At 36.0% G+C, this 24444-nt stretch overlaps 1 protein-coding gene across 1 annotated transcript in view; it reads left to right on the plus strand.

The window, feature by feature from the left end:
* Window positions 1-24444, plus strand: part of LOC306881875 (guanine nucleotide-binding protein G(I)/G(S)/G(O) subunit gamma-7-like) — a 31047-nt gene that overhangs the window by 626 nt on the left and 5977 nt on the right. The window contains exon 2 of the mRNA XM_079436212.1: window positions 2388-2449. The gene's annotated coding sequence lies outside the window, so the exon portion shown is untranslated. The remainder of the gene's footprint in view (window positions 1-2387; window positions 2450-24444) is intronic.

Genomic DNA, 24444 nt, shown 5'->3' on the forward strand with positions numbered 1-24444 from the left:
GCAAGGCCTACCAACAGCAACAGAGCTCTGGAGCAAAATTCTGTGCGTTATGGCAGATATGCAACAAACTGCACTTCTGCAACGTTTTGGGCTGATTTATTGTGACGATGTCATGATAAAATGTAGTTTGAATGCAGTAATACAGCTCTGGTTTTGAAAAAGCTCAAAAACTGCCAAGCAGCACCAATATCATCTTCACAGGCCTGCTTTTCCTTACATTCATGCTGGAGTTTACTGAAAGGCTTGTGCATAGTTAATAGTACGTTTGCTCTCTATAGGACTTTTCACCATAGATGTCTGTTCATAGTGGCTATATTATTTTATTATATTTGTTTTTATTTATATTATTTCCATTTATTTTATTACTATATTTCATAATATTTTCGTTTATTATAGTATTAAATATACATTTTTAGTTCAGAATTGATAGTTTTTGTTAATAGAACACTGTCTACAACATAGAAATCGAGAAAGATTTTATGGTACCTGTTTGAGTATGTTGCTTCTAACCTAAAGAAAGTCATCTTTTGACACTCAGCACTTCTCTTGTGGTCTGTTGTATTATAATGTGCATTTTGTTATGCATGCCAAGAAGTTTCATTTTTGTTGTCGTAGTTCTCTTTTATAGGGAAACCTCTGAGTGGGTTTAAATAACCATGTTCCTTCTGAATAGAAAGAGCAAGTAGATTCAGCAAATGAAGTATTCGATTTGCTTTGGTCGATGGAACATAATACATTTGGAGAGCTGATGGATCGCTCCTGTTTACCTATTATAGAAAGTGACCTCATGGTGAGCCATTATTACGGTTTTGGCAACATTACCATACTGAGCCACAGAAATCACAGTGTGCTAGTACACAGTGCTCTGGGTCTGGTTAGATTTATTACAGAAGTCCAACCTGCCATGCCATGTCCTATTGAATTTTGGTGTACGTATTATAAAAGCATATCCATATTGGCTTTGTTTTTATTTATGCTTTGTGAAAGACTACTTTGTATATATAATTTAGTAGTGTGTTTGTGTAGATAGATGGATATAGATACAGGTATGTAATTTATCAATTTTGTAGTATGTATTGATTGTATATATTGTTGAATTACCAATTATAAAGTATTTAAAATCAATTATCTCAAGCTAATCAGATGGCTTGAAGCGACCTATATTTTTCCCGTGTGAATGTTTCCAGGGACACAAATATAATTACATCTGGACCTGCTCCTGTGCACTAATTACAGAACCGGCTCACTCCACTCACTTATTCCATAGGAACCCTAATAAAAAAAATAAAAAAGTACACATTTTCTGTATTCAGTAACAGATGGTTGGCGAAATGCGTAAGGAGGCCACTTTGTTTTGCTTGGTTAGGATCATACTCAGAGCTCTATTGAATGAGATGAGATTAATTATTCATAGATTTGATTTTGCCGCCTCGTATCTCTCTCTCATTCTACTCTGGTTTGCCTGGTTGAATATGTTTGTTTTGACAACATGAATAATGGTTATAGCTGTAATGCACATTATTTCACCATCTCGTGTACAATTTTGAAAGTCTATGACAAAAGTGCTGCCAGTTATGATTAGACTATAAATATGTTTATTGTTTTATGCAGTGTTGCATATTTATGGGGCTGATTTATTGCGAAATGTTTAACTATTAATACAAAGGTCTATTAAGCTAGTATATTTTTAATGTGATTTTTTTTTTTTTAAATCATAATGCCATAGTGGTGTAATAAGTCAATGATATTCAGATATTAAATGGTATTAATAGTTGCAAAGAGTAACGGTTGTCAGTGACCCAAGTGAAAACAGGGTGGAATTTACAGTATGTGTACACTTGCTTGGTTAAAGCCTGTCTGAGCATATTTCCATGTCATGATTAGAGAGGGATAAAAACAAAACCTCACAGATGGTGGTGGGGCAGATTAATTCTGCAAGATACTAAAAGTAGATTAAGGTTGCAATAATGCTAATTCTGACCTAATCTGTATTATATGAATTATGTTAGTGGCCTTGCATCAGTACACTGCCCCCTGGTGATCAATTGTTTTTTTTTTTTTTTTTTTTCTAACATCCTTTGTGGCTTATGATATATATATTTTACTTTATGACATTGTTTTAATTATTATTATTTGCTATGGTTTTCACTTGTTTGTGTATGTATATTTCTATATTATATCATTAGTATGTTATTTTGATTGTGACCTTTTTTCTGGCTGATCTCACTTTTAGATCAAAATATAGCTGTTATAGCAATGCCTAATTTTATTCACTGATAAAAAGTATTTTTATTATTCAGGAACCACTTAAATGGGATAAATAACACATTGCTTGAATGTTTACTTGTTCTGATAAATGATTTATGCCTTGTGGTTGTGTGTTCTAGACTAGCGAAGTTGCCTGCAGGTCCCTGAGCCAGCTTTAGTCTCCAGCCTCTCCATCATCCAGGTAGGACAAAGTCCAAATACAAGTTATACTGATCTGAATATGAATGCAGATGTTTGTTATGTTTGTACTCAAGCTGGCAGGGAATTGTACATTCAGGTCAACAGGTTATCTGATGCAGCCTGATCACTTTTGACCACATGAGGGTGTCAAAGTAACAATATTCCTCTGATTCATACATATACTCTCTGCAGCCTGCAATGAGCTGTATCCATAGCAACCACCCAGGTCCACAGTTCAGTTGTGTTAATGGAGACAGATGAGGCCTCCTTGTGGTTCATTGCTGGTAGATAGATAGTTGATGTGTACTTGCTTGTAAATTGCGTATTGCTTGTAATTGACATGCTGTCTGCACATTTGATGAAAGATAGGGATTTGGAGTCTACGTTTAATTTGTTGTGCTGTCAAATGATTAAATGCGATTAATCGCATCCAATGCAATTCAAGTTTATTTGTATAGCGCTTTTCACGATACAAATCGTTGCAAAATAAAAGTTCAAAATAAAAGTTTTTGTTTACATAATATATATGTGTGCTGCTGTGTATATTTATTATGTATATATAAAGACACTCATACAGTATATATTTTGAGAATATTTACATGTATTTACGTGTATATATTTATATAGTTTATATTTTATATATATATATATATATATATATATATATATATATATATATATATATATATATATAAACAAACATAATTTTTCATAAATATATACATGCATGTGTGTGTATTTAAATATACATAATACATATACACAGCACAGACATATATTATATAAACAAAAACTTTTATTTTGGATGCAGTTAATCAAGATGAATTGTTTGACAGCACTATGAATTTGTCTAGAAATCAAACAACGAAAGGAGAACTAACATATATACAGTGCCTTGCAAATGTATTCATACCCTTAATTTTTTCACATTTTATGTTGCTGCCTTATGTTAAACTGCTTTAAATTACTTTTTTTCCCCCACATCAATCTACACTCCATACACCATATTGACAAAGCAAAAATAGAATTGTCACAACTAAATTTATTAAAAATAAAAAAACTCAAATAAGTACATTGCATAAGTATTTAGCTGAAGTACCTTTTCAGCCTCAAGTCTTTTTTTGTTTGATGCTACAAGCTTTGCTCATCAACATTTGGCAATTATCTGCCATTTGTCTCCTCACCTCTTCACCTCTCATGCTCTGTCAGGTTGGATGGGGCAGACGCACATTTTCAGGTTTCTCCAGAAATATTTGATTGTGTTCAAGTCCAGGCTGTGGCTGGGCCACCCAAAGACATTCACAGCCACTCTTGCTGTGTGCTTAGGGTCACTGTCCTGTTGGAAGGTAAACCTTCTGCCCAGTCTGAGGTTCGAAATGCTCTGGACTGGGTTTTCATTAAGGCTATCTCTATATTTTGGTGCATTGAGCTTTTCTTCTATTCTGATGAGTCCCTCAGTCCCTGCTGCTGAAAAACAGCCCCGCTACCAGCACACTTTACTTTTGGGATGGTACTCTGCAGGTGATGAGCAGAGCTGGTTCCCTTCAAACATGATGCTTAGAATTGAGGTTCATCAGAACAAAGAATCTTGTTTCTCAGAGTCTGAGGGTCCTTTAGGTGCTTTTTTTTTATTTCAAGTGTGTTTTCTTTTGTCTTAACTGAGGAGAGGATTGAGTTTGGCCACACCGCCATAAAGCCCAGATCGGTGGAGTGTTGCAGTGATGTTTGACCTTCTGTAGATTTCTACTTCTGTAGATCTCCACATATGATCATGGAGCTCAACTAGAGTGACCATCAGGTTCTTCGTCACCACTCTAACCAAAGCCCTTTTCCATCACTTTGCCCAGAGGCCAGCTCTTAGAAGAATCCTGGTTGTTTCAAACTTCTGCCATTTAAGGGTAACAGAGACTACATGCTTCTGTGACCCTTCAATGAAGCAGCATTCTTTTCTGAACTCTTCCCCAGATGTGTGGCTTGACACAAACCTGTTTCTGAGCTCTACAGACTGTTCTTTTGACCCCAGGGCTTGGTTTTTGCTCTGATATGAATTATCAGCTGTTGGACCTTTTATTAAGACGTGTGTGCCTTTCAAAATCATACCCATTCAATTGAATTTGACCATTATAGTGTATGGAGTGTAGATTGATGTGGAATAAAGTAATTTAAAGCAGTTTAACATAAGGCAGCAACATAAAACGTGAAAAAAATTATACTTTCACAAGGCACTGTGTGTAATATATATATATATATATATATATATATATATATATATATATATATATATATATTAGTGCTGTCAAGCGATTAATCGCATCCAAAATAAAAGTTGTTTACGTAATATATGTATGTGTACTGTGTATATTTATTATGTATATCAATACACACACATTCAGTGTATATTTTGAAAATATTTACATGCATATACATTTATATTCTTATATTTTATATTAGATACAGTGGATATAAAAAGTCTACACACCCCTGTTAAAATGTCAGGTTTCTGTGATGTAAAAAAATGAGACCAAGATAAATCATTTCAGAACTTTTTCCACCTTTAATGTAAACTATAACTGTACAACTCAATTAAAAAACAAACTGAAATATTTTAGGAAAGGGGAAGTAAAAATAAGAAACTAAAACGATGTGGTTGGATAAGTGTGCACACCCTCTTATAACTAAGGATGTAGCTGTGTTCAGAATTAAGCAATCACATTCAAACTCATGTTAAATAGGAGTCAGTACACACCTGCCATCATTTAAAGTGCCTCTGATTAAACCCAACTAAAGTTTAGCTCTTCTAGTAGGCTTTTCCTAACATTATGAACTATGAATTATGAACAGTTCCAAATACCAGTCAATATTGGCACAAAACCTTCAGGCTTCTGCTATAAAGCTGAAGATGAAGATGAACTTTATCTTTCAGCACGAAAACAACCCAAAGCATACATCCAAATCAACAAAAGAATGGCTTCAGCAGAAGATGATAAAGTTGGAATGGCCCAGCCAGAGTCCAGACCTGAATCTGATTGAAAATCTGTGGGGTGATCTGAAGAGGGCTGTGCACAGGAGATGCCCTCGCGATCTGACAGATTTGGAGCATTTTTGCAAAGAAGAGTGGGCAAATATTGCTATGTCCAGATGTGCCATGCTGAGAGACTCAAAAAAACTGAGTGGTGTAATCAAATCAAAAGGGGCTTCAACAAAGTATTAGTTTAAGGTTGTGCACACTTATGCAACCACATTATTTTAGTGTTTTATTTTTACTCCACCTTTTCTAAAAGATTTCACTTTGTTTTTTTAATTTAGTTGTACAGTTATAGTTTACATTAAAGGTGGAAAAAGTTCTGAATTGATTTATCTTGGTCTCATTTTATTTTACATCACAGAAACCTGACATTTTAACAGGGGTGTAGACTTTTTATATCCACTGTATAAATATATGTAATATATAAGCATAACATATTTTTCTTATATGAATTGTGTTTGTATTTATATATACATAATAAATATACACAGTATGTACACATATATTATGTAAACAAAAACTTTTATTTTGGATGCGATTAATCACGATTAATCGTTTGACAGCACTAATATATATATATGTGAGTGTGTGTGTGTGTGTGTGTCTTTTTGCTTTGGATTAACTTCTAGTTACAGCAGTCCTATATTGTCTAAAGATAAAAGACCTAATAGATCTGTTCTTACTACATGGAATATTTAAAATGTATATTTTTGGAATTCTAAAAATGCACTACAGCATGAAAATTAAAAACTAAAATACACAGTTTTCTGTATTCATATAGTGGAGTCCAAGAGTCTGAGACATGATTGTGATTCAAAATCTAATTAAACCTGAAAATAATTTGAAATGAAAGAAAAGGGGCAGACCAAACACTGAACATGTTCAATTCAGCTCATCCCTCGTATTGTTATGCTCAAAGAAAGAATAAAATATATAATATAGGCCTATCTAGGAAATCTTTGCAGTACATTTGCGGTTATAAAGTCAAAGTTAACAACCATTTGATTTTGGCAATATATTACCAATATATAAATACATCTAAAGAGTACAGTAGTCAAACACAAGTGCCATACACATGCTACACCACAGGGTGGCAGTATAGAACTTCACTGCAGAGGTTCTGCTTTTGTTTTCCACTGTGATTCCTCATTCTGCTCAGTCTAGATGGGACGAAACCCCTGACCAGATTCCTGCTGCATGGCGTCAGCTGACTGACTCACAGACTGTGGGGGGAAAGTATGGGGTCCTGTTTGGAAAAACCTGCTTTAGGGAAAACACCTTCTAATACTTCAGTCTGAATTTTGTCTGGTTTTATCTAGAGATCATTTTTGAGACAGACAGGAAATATACTTTTGGGACTGTGGTCATTTCTGTTTTTGCCATACGCTGACTAGAAGCCTGTCAGTGAGTGATAGATAGTCCTGCATGTCTTGTACTGACTTTCAGACTAAACACTAAGCTGATGGCTAATTCCATATGTAACATATTACATAGCTGCCATGTGACATAATTTGCTGAAATAGCCTAACTCTTGGAGTAAATTTAAATTTTTGCATGTTAAATGCTAAAAATATGAAAAAGGCAGTGCCGAGAATAGCTACAGAACGTGGTAGATTTTGTGATGTTTTGCAAGCTAAAGAAGCTTGTTATTCAACAGATGGATGTGTGGTCTGTAGTTCAATACCCCACACTTAAGTCCTTTACTCTGTCTGTGTTGTGAAAGAGCTGAATATGTTATGAAAGGCCTGGCAAGATAGAAGCTTCAAAAGTGCCCGGGTCATGATGACTATGCTATTTGTGTAGTGAGCTTTTAAAAATATGAGTCAGCAGCTCAGTTTTTTTCCAGTTCGCAGCAGAATGGATGAAACAATTTGACTAAATGACATTCTCACCATTTCATATTCCTCACGTACATGACAGGTGCCAGTAGTTGTTGCATAAACATCTGCCCTTCCTCACAGAGACAGTGGATCTCTTGGGATTGCACTTGTCTTGTAACGGCTTATATCACTTCCCTGAAGGTCCACATGGCAGGATTATGTAGCAGCTTTTATAGCATGCTATATAATATGCTTGCATCTAAGATGATCGCCGGAGATGCAAGCACAAACAGCAGCTTATCCAAAAATAATGAATCGTGTGTGATTTTGGGCTCGGTGGCATTAAAAAAACGTTATTTTCACCAGTGCCTCTTCATGAGCTCCTTGGCATTCAGAAATCCCCATTCAGCTCGACTGTTGGCCACATTCCTGCTGCGCTTTGCTCGCTTTCGTTTTTGTCGTTGAAAGAGGAATGTCACGTGGGAGAAAGTGAGTAACGGTTGCTGATGCATTCCCTCCTTCTGCCTCTCCCTGTGCTGTGCTCACATACTCCCCAGCATATAGATCAGTCTCCCACTCTCACCTACATGTGCGGAGGGGGTGTGTGTGTGCGGCCCACTCCAGCTCATGCTTCGCAGCTGGGGGTGCAGTGCATTGCGCATTGACTACTTGCACACTGCTGCCTCCATCACTCCTCCTCCTCTTATATAGTATGTTATTCAATGCTGTTTTAGTAGGCTATATGCACGTTTGCAGAGATCTTAAAGTTGCATTATTAATATTAAGATTTATATAGTGTCACTTTCATTTACATGATTACATTTGCATTTACATTACATTCTGTGCATTAACCCTAAAACGACAGTAGAGGAACATAAGCAATTTGTTACAGAGCCAACAATATTCATAAACGAATATATTGTGTAAAATTATAATAATAATAATAAATAAAATATAAAATTATATAACGATAATAACAATTAATAACAAATATCTAATTATATTATTACATAATTATTATTTAAATGATAATTTTTTATAAAACGTATTCATGGAAAATTTAAAAACAAACAAACAAAAAACACACACACACACACACACACACACACACACACACAATGTATAATACGCAGTATGCTCGTATTCCGATAAAGTGTTGCAACAAATATTTTTGGAACATAAGTAAATATTTCCCACTTGCCCTGGTCTCTGTTTGCATTGCCATATATATTTGCATGAAAGTTTCAGCCATATCTGGGCTGGGCTAGACTGATGGTTAGAGGGTAGACGCATGTTTTGAATGGCTGTAAGTTCCAGTGAACTACTGAAGCGCTGCAGGAATGCTTTATTTGCAACGTTCCTCTTATTGGAATTTGAATGATTCTTCCTGGGAAAACTAAAGCTTATCAAGTTTTTTTTGTTTGTTTTGTTTTGTTTGATATGAGTTGCACACTGAATGTTAAAAGTTGATTAGATCTGGAACATAACAAACACTTATTCTTTCCATGTTCTAGCTGATCTGATAAAATAATCAGTGTTCTGAGCGTCTTGTCTGGTGTACTAGCAGTAAGCTACTGTCTGTCCTGCTTTCTAAACCTTTGGTACATTAATCAGCGTCAACATCAATGAACTCAAAGGTCATGAGCATTCTCTCACCTTTCCAAGTAAACCAGCTGTATAACATGTAAGACAGCTGATATCCAAATACTGGAACACAGGTTGTTTGTTAGTGTTCATGTGAATTCTGTGCTGTTTTGCATTGTGGCTGCATGTTACGAGCATAGAGTATGTTTGGAATTGCGTACTATATAGCTTGTTCCTCAGTATGTTTACTGTGCATGGTATGCAAAGTTTCTGTATGGATAAAATGCCTGGATGACAAAATGTGCAGTAAACCGAGCACACAGTGTGGATTACTGTATCCCTCAGTGCAATGTTCTCAACTTGGCCTTCTATTACTACAGTGGCAAATTAACTGAAAGTGATATAAACTGTTATGCAGTGGGAGATATTGCTAACCCATGACCACTGGCACCTGAGACTCAACTTTGACCCAAGTCTGACACAAGTTGACCCTTCCCATGACATGCTTTAGCCTAGATTTATATTGCTGATTTTGTCTGGCCAGAGGAGAATGACACTATTTCGACAAACTATTTCCCGTCTAAATACTGTAAAGCTGATATAAATCCACCCAGCTTTATATCAAGCCGATGTAAAGCTGCTTTGACACAATTTGCATTGTTAAAAGCGCTATGCAAATAATATTGACTTGACTTGACTAAACGGGGATCCTGGCTGCTCTTTCCCCTCCCAGAGCGCAATCACGGGAACGAGGGGCTGCAGCTGACACCTGGCTGTTTTGCCACCAACACACAAAACACTTTTCAGTCTTACAGCCAAACACTTGAAACAACAATCTCTAATGTCTGCCTCTTATATGAAATGACTAATTATGCTGCTTTTCAATACCCTTAAAGGCTTGGCAGATATTCAGATAATAGTCTTGGTGTGGATAGGCTATCTGCTGGTGTTGGTGATAAATACAGTTTTCCATTTGTACTTAAGCAAGTAGGTTAAGCTCCCGGAGCACTGACCTAATTTTAGGGCCTTTCCACGCTCTGTAAAAGTCCTCCGCATGGGGAAGATTTAAGAGAAGAGGTGTAGGTTCCCAACACTGAGTCATATCCTGCAAACCAAGGCTAAAGGTTTAGAGTTCATTAACTGCTCAAGGAAAACCAGTTTTCATGGGTTTCGCTTTGATCTAAGACTGCATGATAATGATAATTTTTTTCTCCTTGATATTGTGTTCTTGATTATAGAATTTGCATTTAAATTGATTTAAAATTACTGTGTGCATGCATTATTTAAATTAAAATTTAAATATTTTTGTATAATTTAAAATTATTCTATTTAATTATTAATTTATACTTTTATTTAAATTAAAATAATGCAATTTTTTTTTATGATGGCTATACAAATTCAAAAAAGCTGAAATTGTATTTCTAAATTATTCCATTGCTATTTTATCTTTTAAACAAGACTATTAAATTATCATGAACATTTTGTAGTTAATTTAGTTTGATCAATGCAAAATATAACCATGTTGGAAAAAGGATGTGTAATTTAAGACAGAATTGGTCGGTATGATAAAAAACAATAGCATTCTTGGCACCTGACCAGGCCTTTACTAATTTACTAGGTAGTCCTGCAATAGAGGAAGAAGCTCAAAGACCGTTTCTCATTTGTTTACTTTCTTCAGGTCAAGGAAATATGTTGCATGCAAGAAGTGTATTGTTTTTTTGTTGTTGTTTTTTTTTTACCATTTACAGGAACAGTTTTCCTGACTGCCTCCATTTCACTGAAACATTAACAACAAAAACACTTCGCACTAAGTCACCTGTCCCGATAGCATATCTAATTGGATCATCCTAGCAGCCTTTCCGTTAGCAGCCTTTACATGTAAACAGACCTGCTAGCTCTATTGTGGTAGAAAAGTCAGTTACACTATTTTCACTGAGGGTGGCTTGTTTGGCAAAGCAGGAGTGAGGTTTGACATCTGTGCAGCTGATATCTGCAGCAGCCCTTCCCAGCAGGAGTCCAGCGGGGACCAGGTCAGAAATCCTCTGCCATGCATGTGAACTGCCTGCTTTCCGCAGTTTCAGGACAGAGGTGTGAAACACCCTGCCGTATATCTCTCTAATGCCCTGCTGTTTTAGGTGACGGCAGACACCGACTCTAAACATTCCGTCTCGTTCTCTCTCCCCCTTGGTCACCATTTTTAAAACTGTGTGACATTACTGAATGGTCACTTTAATAAAGCTGCCTCCACTCCTGACATAGTAATTATCAAGATTTGTCTGCATTACAAGTCATGTGCAATTGATTCCACGTGTTTCAGTTAGAAACGTCTCACACTTGTTCTACCTAAGGGGAGGCATTTTAATCATTGTGTGAATTATACTCGACTACATGACGGATGAATTAATCAGTTACCCTTCAATGGGAACTGTGCCGTTTGTTGGTCTGTATACATGCATGAGATGGATATTTTACAGAAACAATGAACTCAGCTAACACAATAAAAAAAAAAAAAGTCTAAGTGAAGGAACATAATTATAGTAATACATTTGCACTGATATTTTGTTTGTGATTTGCTTAAAAGGGGGTCATATGATGCGATTTCAAGTTTTCCTGTCTCTTTGGAGTGTTACAAGCTGATTGTTCATAGATAAGATCCCTGAAGTTGCAAAGACTAAAGTCTCAAAACCAAAGAGATATTCTTTTTAAAAGTTAAGACTCTGCCACGCCCCCCTAAAACGACTCGTTCAAACACGCCCCACATGTCTACATCACGATGTGGAAATATTTGCGTAAGGCGTGGTTTGAGTAACCGCAGTAGTGTTGATGCAGCCGTGTCAGGGAGAAGCTGTGTGTTTCTAGGTGAAAGCAAAAGCACTTTATTTGGCCTTCCGAAAGTAGATGCATTTAGGAATCATTAAGATTACTTAAAACAGAACAGCAACGTGACCTGGTGCTACAACCTCCCCCCTCACCCGGTGCAGTTTTTTTTCTCATTTGGAAAATACAGTATATGCTATTCTATTATTTATTAATATTTTTTATTAGTTACAATTTTTATAGTTTCAGTTTTCACTTTAATTTTAGTTCACAATTTAGTAGTTTTGCTATGTGCTATGTCATTTTTATAATTATTTTTATTTAACTTTTATTTTTATTTTTTATTTTAGTTTTAGTCTGGTAGGTTTAGTGCTTAAACGTATTTATTACAGTTAGTTGCCAAGGCAAGTTTTACATATTTACATTATTTTCAGCTTTATTTCAATATTTTTATTTGAAATAACCAAAACAATGTTACTAGTTACAAATAACAGCACTTGTGCACATAATTAGTTTTCTTTTTTGATTGATTCGATTGATTCTCCTCCCTATATAAAATATGTAAAAATATATTTGAAGACCCACCATTTGATCTGTTCACTCGTGGTTTGTGGAATCTACTGGCATTGGATTGGCCTCAACTGTTTCTAAATGATTTAATCTTCATATAGCTTGCATAATAATCATAGGTGCTTAAATCCCCAGTGCATGTTTACATTAGGAGAACACTTTCCATCAGTAGCTTCATTGCAGCTTTTCATTCCTACGAGTGGGTCAAAATGCAATAAAGTTTATTTGTTTGTTCTCTCATGACCATGTCGTAATCATTGGAGAGGTCTGTATTTATATTTGAAGAAGGAATGCAGAACATCAGTTGAACTGCCCGTTGAACCATGCTTATGTCTCTTGTTTGTGTATATATAGCTTGGAGGAGATGCGTATGAAGTGCGTCATGGGGTGCAGATTCAAGTAAAGCAGTGTAGCGGTCAGCGGTGGAGGGTTTCAGCAGAACTTTGGCACTTGTCAGATATCACAGAGGTTGCACAGAGGTCATCTAGTGCGCTGTTTGGAGAGATAGACGAGCTCTGTAGAGCTGCACAACAGCACGCTTTCACTTCCTGCAGCTAGAATATCAGATTTAGAAGAAAGAGTAAGGGTTTCCCAGCAAGAATGCAAGACTCTGGATCAAAGACCACTGGCCTGCCTTGAACAGTTTGTATAGTCATACTAAATTATACTAAGCCATTTGCACGTGTTCTGCAACACTTTATCTTAGGTATGCACAATATGTCTGTGGCATAATCGGTTATTGGTTATAATTATGGATTTATTTTATCAGTAGTTATTGGACATATTTCAGTATTTTTTATTTCTGTGCATGCTAATTACCCCAGTGTTATTTTAGTAATATTAATATATATACTATTATAGTTTTCTTATAATTTTCTTGTGCAATTTTTATTCATTTAATATTCCAGTATAAGCGTTAATTTTTATTTCTAAGTAATTTTAGTATGTTTTTCTCATTAGCTTTTCTTTTAATATTTAATTGATTTCAGCTTTTTTTTTCAATTACTGAATTTTTTTTTTAACCATAACCTTGAGTACCGTTGCTGTCATCTAACGCTCACATAAATTGAATTTTTAAATATATATATATATATATATATATATATATATATATATATATATATATATATATATATATATATATATATATATATATATATATATATATATATATATATATATATATAATTTTATAATGAAATGAATTTCCATTTTGATACTTTACACAATAATGTATGACGCCTAAATTCACTTGTAGCATTTAAAACAATCTATTTGAGTTTTTAAGGTTTTGGTGTTCATTTATTTAGACAAATAGTATATAATTAATATCTGCCGTTTATAAGTTATTGACTATTTATCGATCAGTATCGGACAATTTTAATACTGGTGCATTGCTAATTTTTTCTACTCTGTATCGAAGACTAATGCAAAATCGGTTTCCCATGTCATTGCAAAGGAATTTTAATTTGAGAAAAATATTTCTGTGCACAAATAAATAATTTATAAATTAAAAACTGCAGCTTTTCATAAAATACTAAAGTTGTCCATTTTGATTTAATTGTGACTTTAAGCTAGAAGTAGACAGTGCTGTAGTTTTATCAGGGAGCAAAAGAGGGAAGACATGCGCAGTGCTCTTGCGTCACTGGCTGCCTTGACAAGGCATGCCTCGCGTCATCTCAAATATCTCCCAACCTCCACGCATGTACATTCCCACAAGGACAGAACCAACCACAGTGTCCCATCTCAGACTCTTCCAGTCCAAACGCAATGTCTCCGTAGCTGACACAGCTCTGAACGAGATTGTGGAAAACATGGCTAATATTTCCACCACACGTCTTCATTCTCCACAGCTCAAAATGATACATGTGGAACGTTTGATCAACATGCTGCAGACTTTCCAGTGAAAACAGCTGCTCACTCCAAGGAGCAGAAAAACAGACAGAATGCTATATTAGGCAATGGACGCATCGGCTCAGAATCCCCAAGATAAGTGCCACTCATACTTACTGGAAGCTACGTCGCACCCCTTAGGAGTTCCCCATTTCTGTCTATTTAGCTTCCTTTCACCTTATATGGAAGCGGCCCGGGGGAGGAAGTCGGTTGTTGTGAAAGAGGCCTGTTAGTCACTTTCTCTGCTCTGCCCTGTATGCTTGTTTACTGCCTGATCACAATGGTTAATTGCCAAGCACCTGGCTCTGATTCTCAACTCAAAGGCCTTGTTTGTGTCCAATGTGCACGCACATAATGCTGGAACCACATGTTTGCGTGAGTGACCCGGTGAGTGAACCAAATCTCCCGCTCCTAGACTCTCTCAATCACAAAGGATCTGACCGACTTAAATTCTCCTGGAGCTCAGTGAATCGTGAAAAGGATGTTGATTTGTGCCATCTCGTAAATACTCAGAATAGGAAGAGGGCAATACGCAACAGTTAGTTTTTTTTTTTTTTTTGTTCCACTACTGTTGTTTATCAGCTCATGCACCTTCCTGAGTCATGTAGAGTTTCTCGCATATTTCTAGATCTGGTTTTCTGGCAAAATAAATGTTTTGTCATTGCAGAAAAACTGTTTCCATTTTTTTTTCCATCCATGACTAAAGAAAAGTCACCTATGTAGTATTTCCGGAGAGGGTATGGCTCTGACTAGATGCACTTCCTGACCTCATCCTCCTGTCACATTCATTCCAGGCTTTGTAGGGGCAAGGTTATCATTAATTTTTCCTCCTGCCCACCGTAAGCCTTTTAACCTCACCTCAGCTTCTTTGCAGAGTGTGCAAAATTGGTGCCTCCTCCCAAGGCAGTAGGGACATGTTTCTTTGCTTTTCTGGCATTGTCTGTTGACGGGGCTATTTTCAGTATCTGTTGCTGATAGAGTCAACCTTTTACAGTAAAGTGTCACAGTGGTTGTTGGTTTGCATGTCTTTGCATAAAAGATCCGTTGCAGATTGTAAATACAATAAAAAAGAACAATGCATATGTTGGTTGATTGGTTTTTCATATATATGGTCTTGCTCTTTTAATTATGTTTATTTCCATTGAATTTCAGCTGATCTAAGAAAAAGTGCAGGTTTCTAATTATTATTTACAATTTTTTTTACACATTGTTTTCATTGGAAATGTTTAAAGTTAAGAAAAATGCATTGAATTAAAATTAAATAAAATTACGATGTTATGTTAATTTGTGATGAGTTCATTTGTCCTTTTAATATTAGATTATTATTATTATTATTATTATTTATTTTATTTAAATAATAAATTTAATTAATGCATTGAATGCATTAAAATACATTAAATGTAGACTATCGTTCAAAATGTTTGGGGTCAGTAAGATTTATTTTTAAGAAATTAAAGAAAATTAATAGGCTAAATTTTTTTTTCTGTCCTCTCAGCAAGGACAGAATAAATTGATTAAGGATTATAATATTATAAGGAGTATAATATTATGAAAAAGTTTTGCTACAAACATTCTTCAGAAATTTGTATTCATCTAAGAATCCTGAAAAAATTACAATTCACTATCATCATCATAATAAGAAGATTTTTTTAAGAGCACCAAATCAGCATACTAGAATTTCTGAAGGATCATGTGACATTGAAGACTGGATTAATGGCTGCTGAAAATTCAGCTTTGCCATCACAATAATAAATTACATTTTAAAATGCAGGGAGTCACGTGATGGGCTCATGAACCTAGACGCACTTGAGTAGAGAGAGCTCCATACGTTTTGGCCCCTTTTTGCAGTTTTTTTTTTTCCGTGTTATTCATTAATAATACTTTCACTGATGACATACAATCGGAAACAGCAGGAGTTGTCTCTGTCGGCTTCTCCGATTAAGAAGAAATCAAAGTTACCATTCAGAGAACTAAATTGACGGCGATGTGGAACGAGTTCGCTTCTCACATGTCAGTTGTTCAGTCGCTATGCTCTAAACTGGATCTTCCTACAGGGGAGATGAGAGAACAAAAGAAAGTTGTTGCGGATCACGATAGGCGAGTTGCAACAGGTTGTGGATTTACAGGATCGCAATAGGCGCAGCAATCTGCGTCTGGTCGGATTGCCTGAAGGTTCCGAAAAGCACGACCCTATGGGCTTTTTGAAAAGATCGCTACCGACGTGGCTCCCGTCTCTGGCGAGCAAAGAGATTGAAGTGGAGCGAGCGCATCGCATGTACACAAGGCTCTCCTCAGATCGCGCTAAACCACGGGTTTTCTTTAAACTGTTGCGGTACACGAACAGGGAGCTCATTCTGCGGGCCGCCAGACTTCATGCCTCGGTGAAAACAGCCGACGCAGCAACGCTGTCTTTCTTTCCAGATTTTTCTCCAATCACCGCAAAAAGAAGTGCATTTGTGCCAATTAGGAAGGAAATGCGAGACGATGGCATCCAGAATTTTCTTCTTTATCCTGCAACGCTGAAGGTCATTCTCAATCAAGGTGAACCTAAAATGCTATACTCCCCAGAAGAAGCAAGAGTTTTTCTCAGATCCCATTTATCCACCAACTCTCAGAGAGCTTCAGCTTGTCATTTGCTGTTTAATCGGAGAAGAGATGCTCTGAATGGTTGGGTGACTGTGTCTCTCACTGTTCACTTTAATGTTCACTTCTTAATTCATAGTTAGAAGCTAGAAGCTTTCATTGTGCATACAGTATTTTTTTTATTGATTATGATGTTATTTTATTTATGTTTCTAGTTGTTTTCCTTCTCTCTCTCTCCATTTTTTTATTTATATATTTATTTTTGTTTATTTTATTATAATTATTTTTTTTAAATAGAGATACTACCTAGTCAATATGTTGATGCTACAGTAATGTGCAGGTTTTTGTTGACACCACGGACCATATTAAGGGGTGCTGGCAGATCAAGGTTTGTTCTTGGTTTTATCTGCCATAGTTCATGGGAATGTATTTATATATTTTTTGAATAGTGATGGGAAGGGTGGGGGGTGGTTTAATGGTAGACTCAACTGGTTTTATTCTCAAACTTGTATTTTGTCTTATTATGCAGTAATTATGTTCAATACCTATGACTATGACTGACCTTAATATTCTGAGTTGTAATATTAGTTGCTTAAATGGCCCTCACAAACATACAGGTTTTCTGGATCTTTTGCGAAGAAGAAAGACTGATATAGTGTTAGTTCAAGAATCCCATTTGAAAGAGGAGGATATACACAGGTGTAATAAGTTTTATGAAGTGGTATCTCACTCATCTTCGGATACTAAAACCAAGGGTGTCCTAATATTGGTGCGGAGGACTTTAAATATTACTATTTTAGACAAAGTTGTGATACAGACGGTAGAATAACACATATAAAAACAATAGTGGAGAATAGGAATATTGTATTTCTTTCAGTTTATGCCCCTTGTACTCCTGACCTTACGTTTTGTCACCCTATCTCTTGAAATGTTTGGATTTTGAAATTGTATTGGATGCAAATACGAATTCTGTAATGTCGCGTATCCTAGATAGTTCTGGACCAAAGGAATCACACTCTCAAGGTATTTTTATTTATTTATTCATTTATTTTTCTGAATATGAATCTGTCATCTTCTCCTAAGGGTAATCTCTGTTCGCAAGGATCTTTAGGCACGTTTTCGCATTTTTTTTTTTTTTTACTTCACCTTGTCCGTCCAACAAAGATGTTTACTGTTAGCTGCTCTCACAGCAGCAAAAAATTGCTAGTCAACCGTTGGAGTCGTCCTCACACAATGGGCGGACGAACCTGGACTGTGTGTTTGTTGGACATTGTCTCGATGGAACTCTCAACTTCTCGTGTGCATGGATCTAGTGTGGAAAGGTTTGTGTCATTCAGTGTTTGATGTTGGTATCTTTTCTGGAATCCATGTGAAAATTATTTTACTGTGGGTTGGGGTGGGTTCTGAATTTGCAGTTGTTTTTTGTTTGTTACTGCTGTTTCAGGAAGAAAATTTAATAAGTTTTTAACAAAAAAAAATGCATTAAATTATGCATTAAATTTTTTAAATTGTAATATTTCACAATATTGCACAATGTTATTTATATTTCTTACTGCATTTTGGATCAAATAAATGCTTGCTTAGTGAGCATAAGAGACCAATCCCAAAAATTTGAATGTAACATTAAAATGTAAAGTATACATAATGTATATGAGTTTGTACTTTTTTGTTTTTTGATGTCTTTGCAGTGTAATTAAGCATCATATCCAAAACACATTTAAGTGGTCACATACGCACATCATTAGGTCAGCCTTAAAATGCAACAGTCTTTTTTTTTTGCTCTCTGTACAACAAGGAGCTCTAAAAAAAAAAAAAGTAGAGGATCCCTGTGTTAGTGTTGCATGTTGCATTAATATCCCATTAAGAGTATTTATGGCTTACATGTGTTGTGAAACCAGGATTTGTGGTCATAATAGCTTCATGTAACATTCAACATAAATTGCAAAGGACGGCATTCCTACAATTCCTCTGACTGTTAAACACATGCTTAATGAATTCCTTAGCGTCATCTTTCACTCAATGATCATTTAAAGGCATTTTCATAAAGCTTGACTTGAGCTATTCAGATCTTCTCAAATCCCTCTTTTGTCTGTCTTTTTGCCAAACAAGTTTTGACAGGGTGGTGTAGGTACCATGGAGTGATGCACACACCGGCAATGCCAGCTCCACCTGTCTGATCAAACATTTCTGTGGGGTGTTGGCGATGTTGTGCCAGTCCCTAACCTCAAGAGTTCAAAATCATCATCACCATCATCATAATTAAACTGTAAGCTCACCATATTGATGCTAGGGACCTTTTTGTAAAGAAAACAGTCACATAATGCTAATTTTTATCAGGTCTGCCAGAACTCTATCAGTAATGGTTCTGCAGGGAACACGTTGTATAAGCCTGTCCAAACAATTTCCACCCACTTCAGTCATTTGTCCCTCTGTCTTTTTTTTTTCTGTCTGCCTGGTCATGAGTCTGTCTGTCTCGGTGTCTCTCTACACATCCGTCTGTTCCCCCCACCCGTCACACTCTCACACACAGACAGAGGCACACGAACGTTCTGTAACCTCTCTGTGCACATGCATGCTGACGTGAGCAAACACTTCGTCACATGATCTCAGCTGGGAGATGAAAAATCCCATTCATTTCCTTTCGTTTTCCTGCCATGCCCTTCATTCCCCTCCCCCTTTGAGTGTGCTGCTTTTCTGGAAATTCCTGTAAGCTGAAGAAAACACTTCTGGCATTTCGGTGGCCAGCTGATCAAGTTTGTAGGTGTTTTCAGTTTCTGATTCTTGTAAGAAGCTCTGCAGCAGCTGACTGAGCCTGTGAGCAACAGGGAAGGGTGGAGAATGTTGTCATGTTGTTGTTGTTCACTTATAATGAACTCATGAATTAGAAAAATAATGAATGTTTTGCATACTCTCAGTCTGCAGTTGGATTGAAAAACAAGACAGTCATGCCTTAAACTCACGCTACATCAAAATGTATTTAAAATAAAAATTCAATAAAAAAAAAAAAATTGATTGCAGTCAATCATTTAAAGCAGAAATGATTCCGATTGGCTGTCAATGTTTTTGTCATTCATAATTTTTTTGTGCTGTTATGGTTATAGTTGTGGTGTGCTATCTGCAATTCACTTAGATTTAGAATGTACTCACACTAGGGGATCTGATCTGTGCTTGAGCACGATTGACTCCCAAAGTCCAGTTCATTTGGTTTGGCTTGGTTTAGTTATTTATATAGCACTACTAAAAGAACCCCAGGGGTTACCTACAGTGCTTTACATAAAAGCAAACAACCAAAACACCTTCACACACATATAGACAATCTGACAATCACATATAATCTACTGTGTAGTTTAACTCACATAAGCTGCCACCACAAAGTGAGCTTTCAGAAGTTTCTTAAATGTTAACAGAGATTTATCAGGCCTGATGTGTAGCGGCAACTCATTCCACAATCTTGGTCCCATTACTGAAAAAGCTCTATCGCCTTTTTGATGACAAATTGTCTTAGGGAGTACCAGAAGTTTATCATTTTCTGAGCGCAAGGCTCTAGGGGGGTTATAAGGTGTCAAGAGATTTGTGAGCTACACTGGTGCCTGGTTGTTTAATGATTTATATACAAAAATTCAAATCTTATATTTAACTCTAAAACACACAGGGAGCCAGCGCATGTTTGCAAGTACCGGGGAAATAGTCAAATTTCTTTACCCTTTTTAGAAGCCTCGCCGCCGCATTCTGGACTGATTGTAATCGAGCCAAGGATGCAGCGGAGACGCCCCCATACAGCGAATTACAAAAATCCAGACGTGACAAAACAAATGTATGAATGACTCTTTCGAAGTCGGCATTTGACAAATTTTTTTTAGTTTTAGCTATGAGGCGCAAATGATAAAAGCAAGCACGTACCACAGAATTTATTTGCTTTTCCATTTTTAAATTATCATCAATTTGAAAACCTAAATCTCTTACCAATGTTTTAAAATATGGTGCCAGTAGGCTTACGTCTAAAAGTGATATAGTAGAGTCTTTTGGCTGGCCAAAAACAATAACCTCAGTCTTTTCTTCATTTAGCATTAGGACATTTTTCACAAGTGTGACTGCTCTGTACCGTGTCCAGTACAGTTCGTTTAACCATGCCCTGGCCTGCTTGAAGAGGTGGCTCGGTGCAGTACACATGTAGTGTGACCGCTAATTATGCTGGAGCATGGAACAGTTACAGTTAATTTACTATTTTTGTATGTGCTATTGTTATCATTATGACAGCAAAAATCTTTATAACTACTTGGATATCGCACTTTTCAGTTAATTTAATACGAGTACATTTAGATTTACAATGGGTCTGGCTCTCATCTTATTGATGAACAGGTATTGTAGTTTGTGAGTAAAGCTGCATATTCCACCATTATCCTCAGCTGCCTCTGTAATAATCCTCTGATATCTGTCTGTTAGCGAAAGGACAATCGTGCTTGGGCTTTAGTACAAGGCAACTGTGCCTAGTGTGAGTATGTCCTTCGAACAATTATGATCACCATGTGTTAAAGTCATGCACATAGTAGTGCAATAACCATTTCAAGCATTTTGTATGGTTTATACACAGCAAAACAGCATGACTTAAAATCCAGAATCATCAACAAGCTAACTGTAAAATATAGCACTGTGAATGATGATATTGTTGTCAACTAATGGGATGCTACATTTTATTCAAAATTAAATATCTTAAATAAGATTTTCCCAGGAAACCTGGCGTCCTCCACGATTCCTATTCAGTCCAACAGCAAAGCACTTGAATGCAACATGCTTGTAATCAGGACTTCTGAAATTGGAAGTAGGTCATTTTGATAGCACACAAATGCAGTATTATTCCTTATTTCCTTACAGGAATCCAGAAAATTTCATTACCCAATTGTAGATGGAGTCATACAGCTGCTGCTCACATGCATGAAAGTGGCATGTTTGAGGTTTGAACTAGTTGATAAAGGAAACCAGCAGTCTAATAAAGAGGTTGATTTGTAAAAAGTATTTAATGTATTTTAAAAATACAAAAATACTAAGATTAAATGTATTTAAATACAAAATACAATAGATTTTTTTCAAAATAGTATTTTGTATTTCAAATACGTATTTTAAATAAATTTATTTGAAATACTGCCCATCCCTGGTTGTGCCAATGTTGCTGCTTCAAAATGGACACAATGCTAAGACAAAAAGAGCAGTGTTTTGATGTTGCTTTTTCTTAGTAGAGATGTGCAAATATACTTCTTTTCAACTTTGACTAGTTTGTGATTAGCTGGCTTTTAGGACTTGTTTGCATTGAGGCAAATCTGTATGCTAGCATACTCCCGAACGTTGACCGAATTTACTTTTAGCATATATTCGCTTCTAAATTTCAGTCTTTTTCTGAAAACTGCCCAAAAATATTGATGTAACTGCAGCTTATTGGCTCAAAAAAAAAAATAAAAAAAAAATTAACGGCCGGTTCTGCGCAAACTTCTCTTTCAGTGGTCTTGGGGATAGCAAGATTTAATTTCAAGAAATTAATACTTGTATTCACCAAGGATACATTAAACTAATTAATAGTGATAGTAGGATATTTATAATGGTACAAAAGTGTTCTATTTTCAAATTAATTTTTTTGTTTTACTTTCTATTCATCAGCAAATCAGGAGAAATTGTATTACGGTTGCCACAAAAATATGAAGCTGCACAACAGCTTTCAACATGCTAATAAGAAATGTTGCACAATGATTTGTAAAAAATCATGTGACACTGAAGACTGGAATAATGTCTTCTAAAGAAATTCTAAGTTCTGCCATCACAACAATAAATCACATTTGAAAATAGAACACAGTTATTTTAGATTGTACTAATATTTCAGTGTTATTGATTTTACTGTCTTTTTGATCAAATAAATGCAGCCTTGGAACTTTTTTCAAAAACATTATATCGATCCCAAATTTTTAAACAGTAGTGTGTGTTACATATTTTAACATCAAAAATGAAAACAGCCATCAGCTTTAATTTAGAAATGACCAGTGTTTACTGCTAATCGTGAATTTGATTGCTTTTTTTGTACCAAGCTATTTTAAGCATTATTTTAACAACTTAAACTAAGTACATCATAAACTAGTAGGCCTATTAGAAATAATGAAGCAGCTATTATTTTCACACGCTTTTATAATGAGCAAGCACAAATTCCAATGACCTAAATAATCACCAGACTCAGATTTCATTGGAAGTTGCCTTATGAGATGATCTTTCCTGGCCAGGCTCGATGGGCTGTTGATCAGTTCTTGTTGATGGCCAGAACACTCTGTTTTCCTCTCTCGCCCCCCTCTTTTCCTCCCTCGCGCTCCTTGTTTAGTACATTCATATACGGTATTCCCGCCGTAAGCTCAAAGAGCGGGAATGTAGGAAGCATCTGGAGCCCGGTGAGATTACTGTGCGAGCCGGCACGTTGCCACCAGGTGTCCGTTAGAGGCAGGAACTTTTTGATTTAATGCTGGCGCTTGATTGGAAAGCTGGCGGGAACTGCCACCTCACTTTGAACTTAAGAAAAAAAAAAAGTCTGCCTGCAAAGCCACACATATCAGAGCAGACTGTGACCAAACAGAATGATGCATACTTCACATTCTCACTTAACCACTGTTTACATGCTGCATCCTGAATTTATCAATGCCTTTTAGATGCTTCAGAGACATACCAAAGCAGTCAGAAGTAAAAAAAGAAAAGCATGGGAAGAATGTTTGACTGTTGCATTGTCTGTTAGTTGCATTTACTGGTAGCACATTGAGTTCAGTTTCTTAACACATTAGGTATCACGAACAATGAAAAACATGTTTTTGCAGCATTTATTAAAGTTAGTTTATGCTAACAAATAAAGACTCCTCTATTCGCTGTATATTTTGGGTAGCTTTTAATTATTGGTGAATATGCAAAAGTTCAATGTGGCTTAAAATGGAGCACAGAGACTCAAGGGTGGGGTGCAATTTTCCAGTGCCCCCTTCCTCCTCCTCTTCCTCACTAGATCAGAATACCACAGAGTGGAGAAAGAGACGCCTGTTTTGGAGACTCTCCTTGGCGCTGCAGACCGCACAGTTATGTGAAGGAGCAGGGTGTGATTGCACGTGAACCTGGTTCCAGCTCAGAGAGAGAGAATGAGGAGTGTGTATGTGTACAAGTCAAGGATAAGGGTTAATAATCCTCACTGACTCTGAAGAGAAAATAAAGACCCAGAGGGAGTTCAGCGCACTCAGTGGTGCCTTGTGACACGGTCTAAACCTCTCGGATTTTTGAATCCTCTTTTTGTAGAGTAAGCTTGTTGTAAAATGTTCATAAATGCACATCTGTGAGCGCACAACCCCTTGTGAAAAAATTATACTTTAGCATACTTTTAAAAAGAGTATGTATTCTATAAATAATATGCTTTAAGAGAATACTGTTTTCAGACTCCTGATTGCACGTTAATTGCAATTAAATTAAAATATATTAAAGTTCTATTTATATTAAATGCAAGGAACTTGAGTGATTTTGACCCACTTAAGTCAGACTTTTTTTATGTATTTTTCTTAATTGCCTTTGAAATATGATTAAAGTGTACTGCCGAATGTCCTGACAACATTTATAGTAAGCTCACATTTCTGTTGAAACTTATACTTTGTATTTAAATATATTTGAAAATATTTGTAATGATGAAATTGGAATGAAGTATCT

Source organism: Barbus barbus (assembly GCF_936440315.1).
Source record: "Barbus barbus genome assembly, chromosome: 15".
NCBI classification, from domain to species: domain Eukaryota; kingdom Metazoa; phylum Chordata; class Actinopteri; order Cypriniformes; family Cyprinidae; genus Barbus; species Barbus barbus.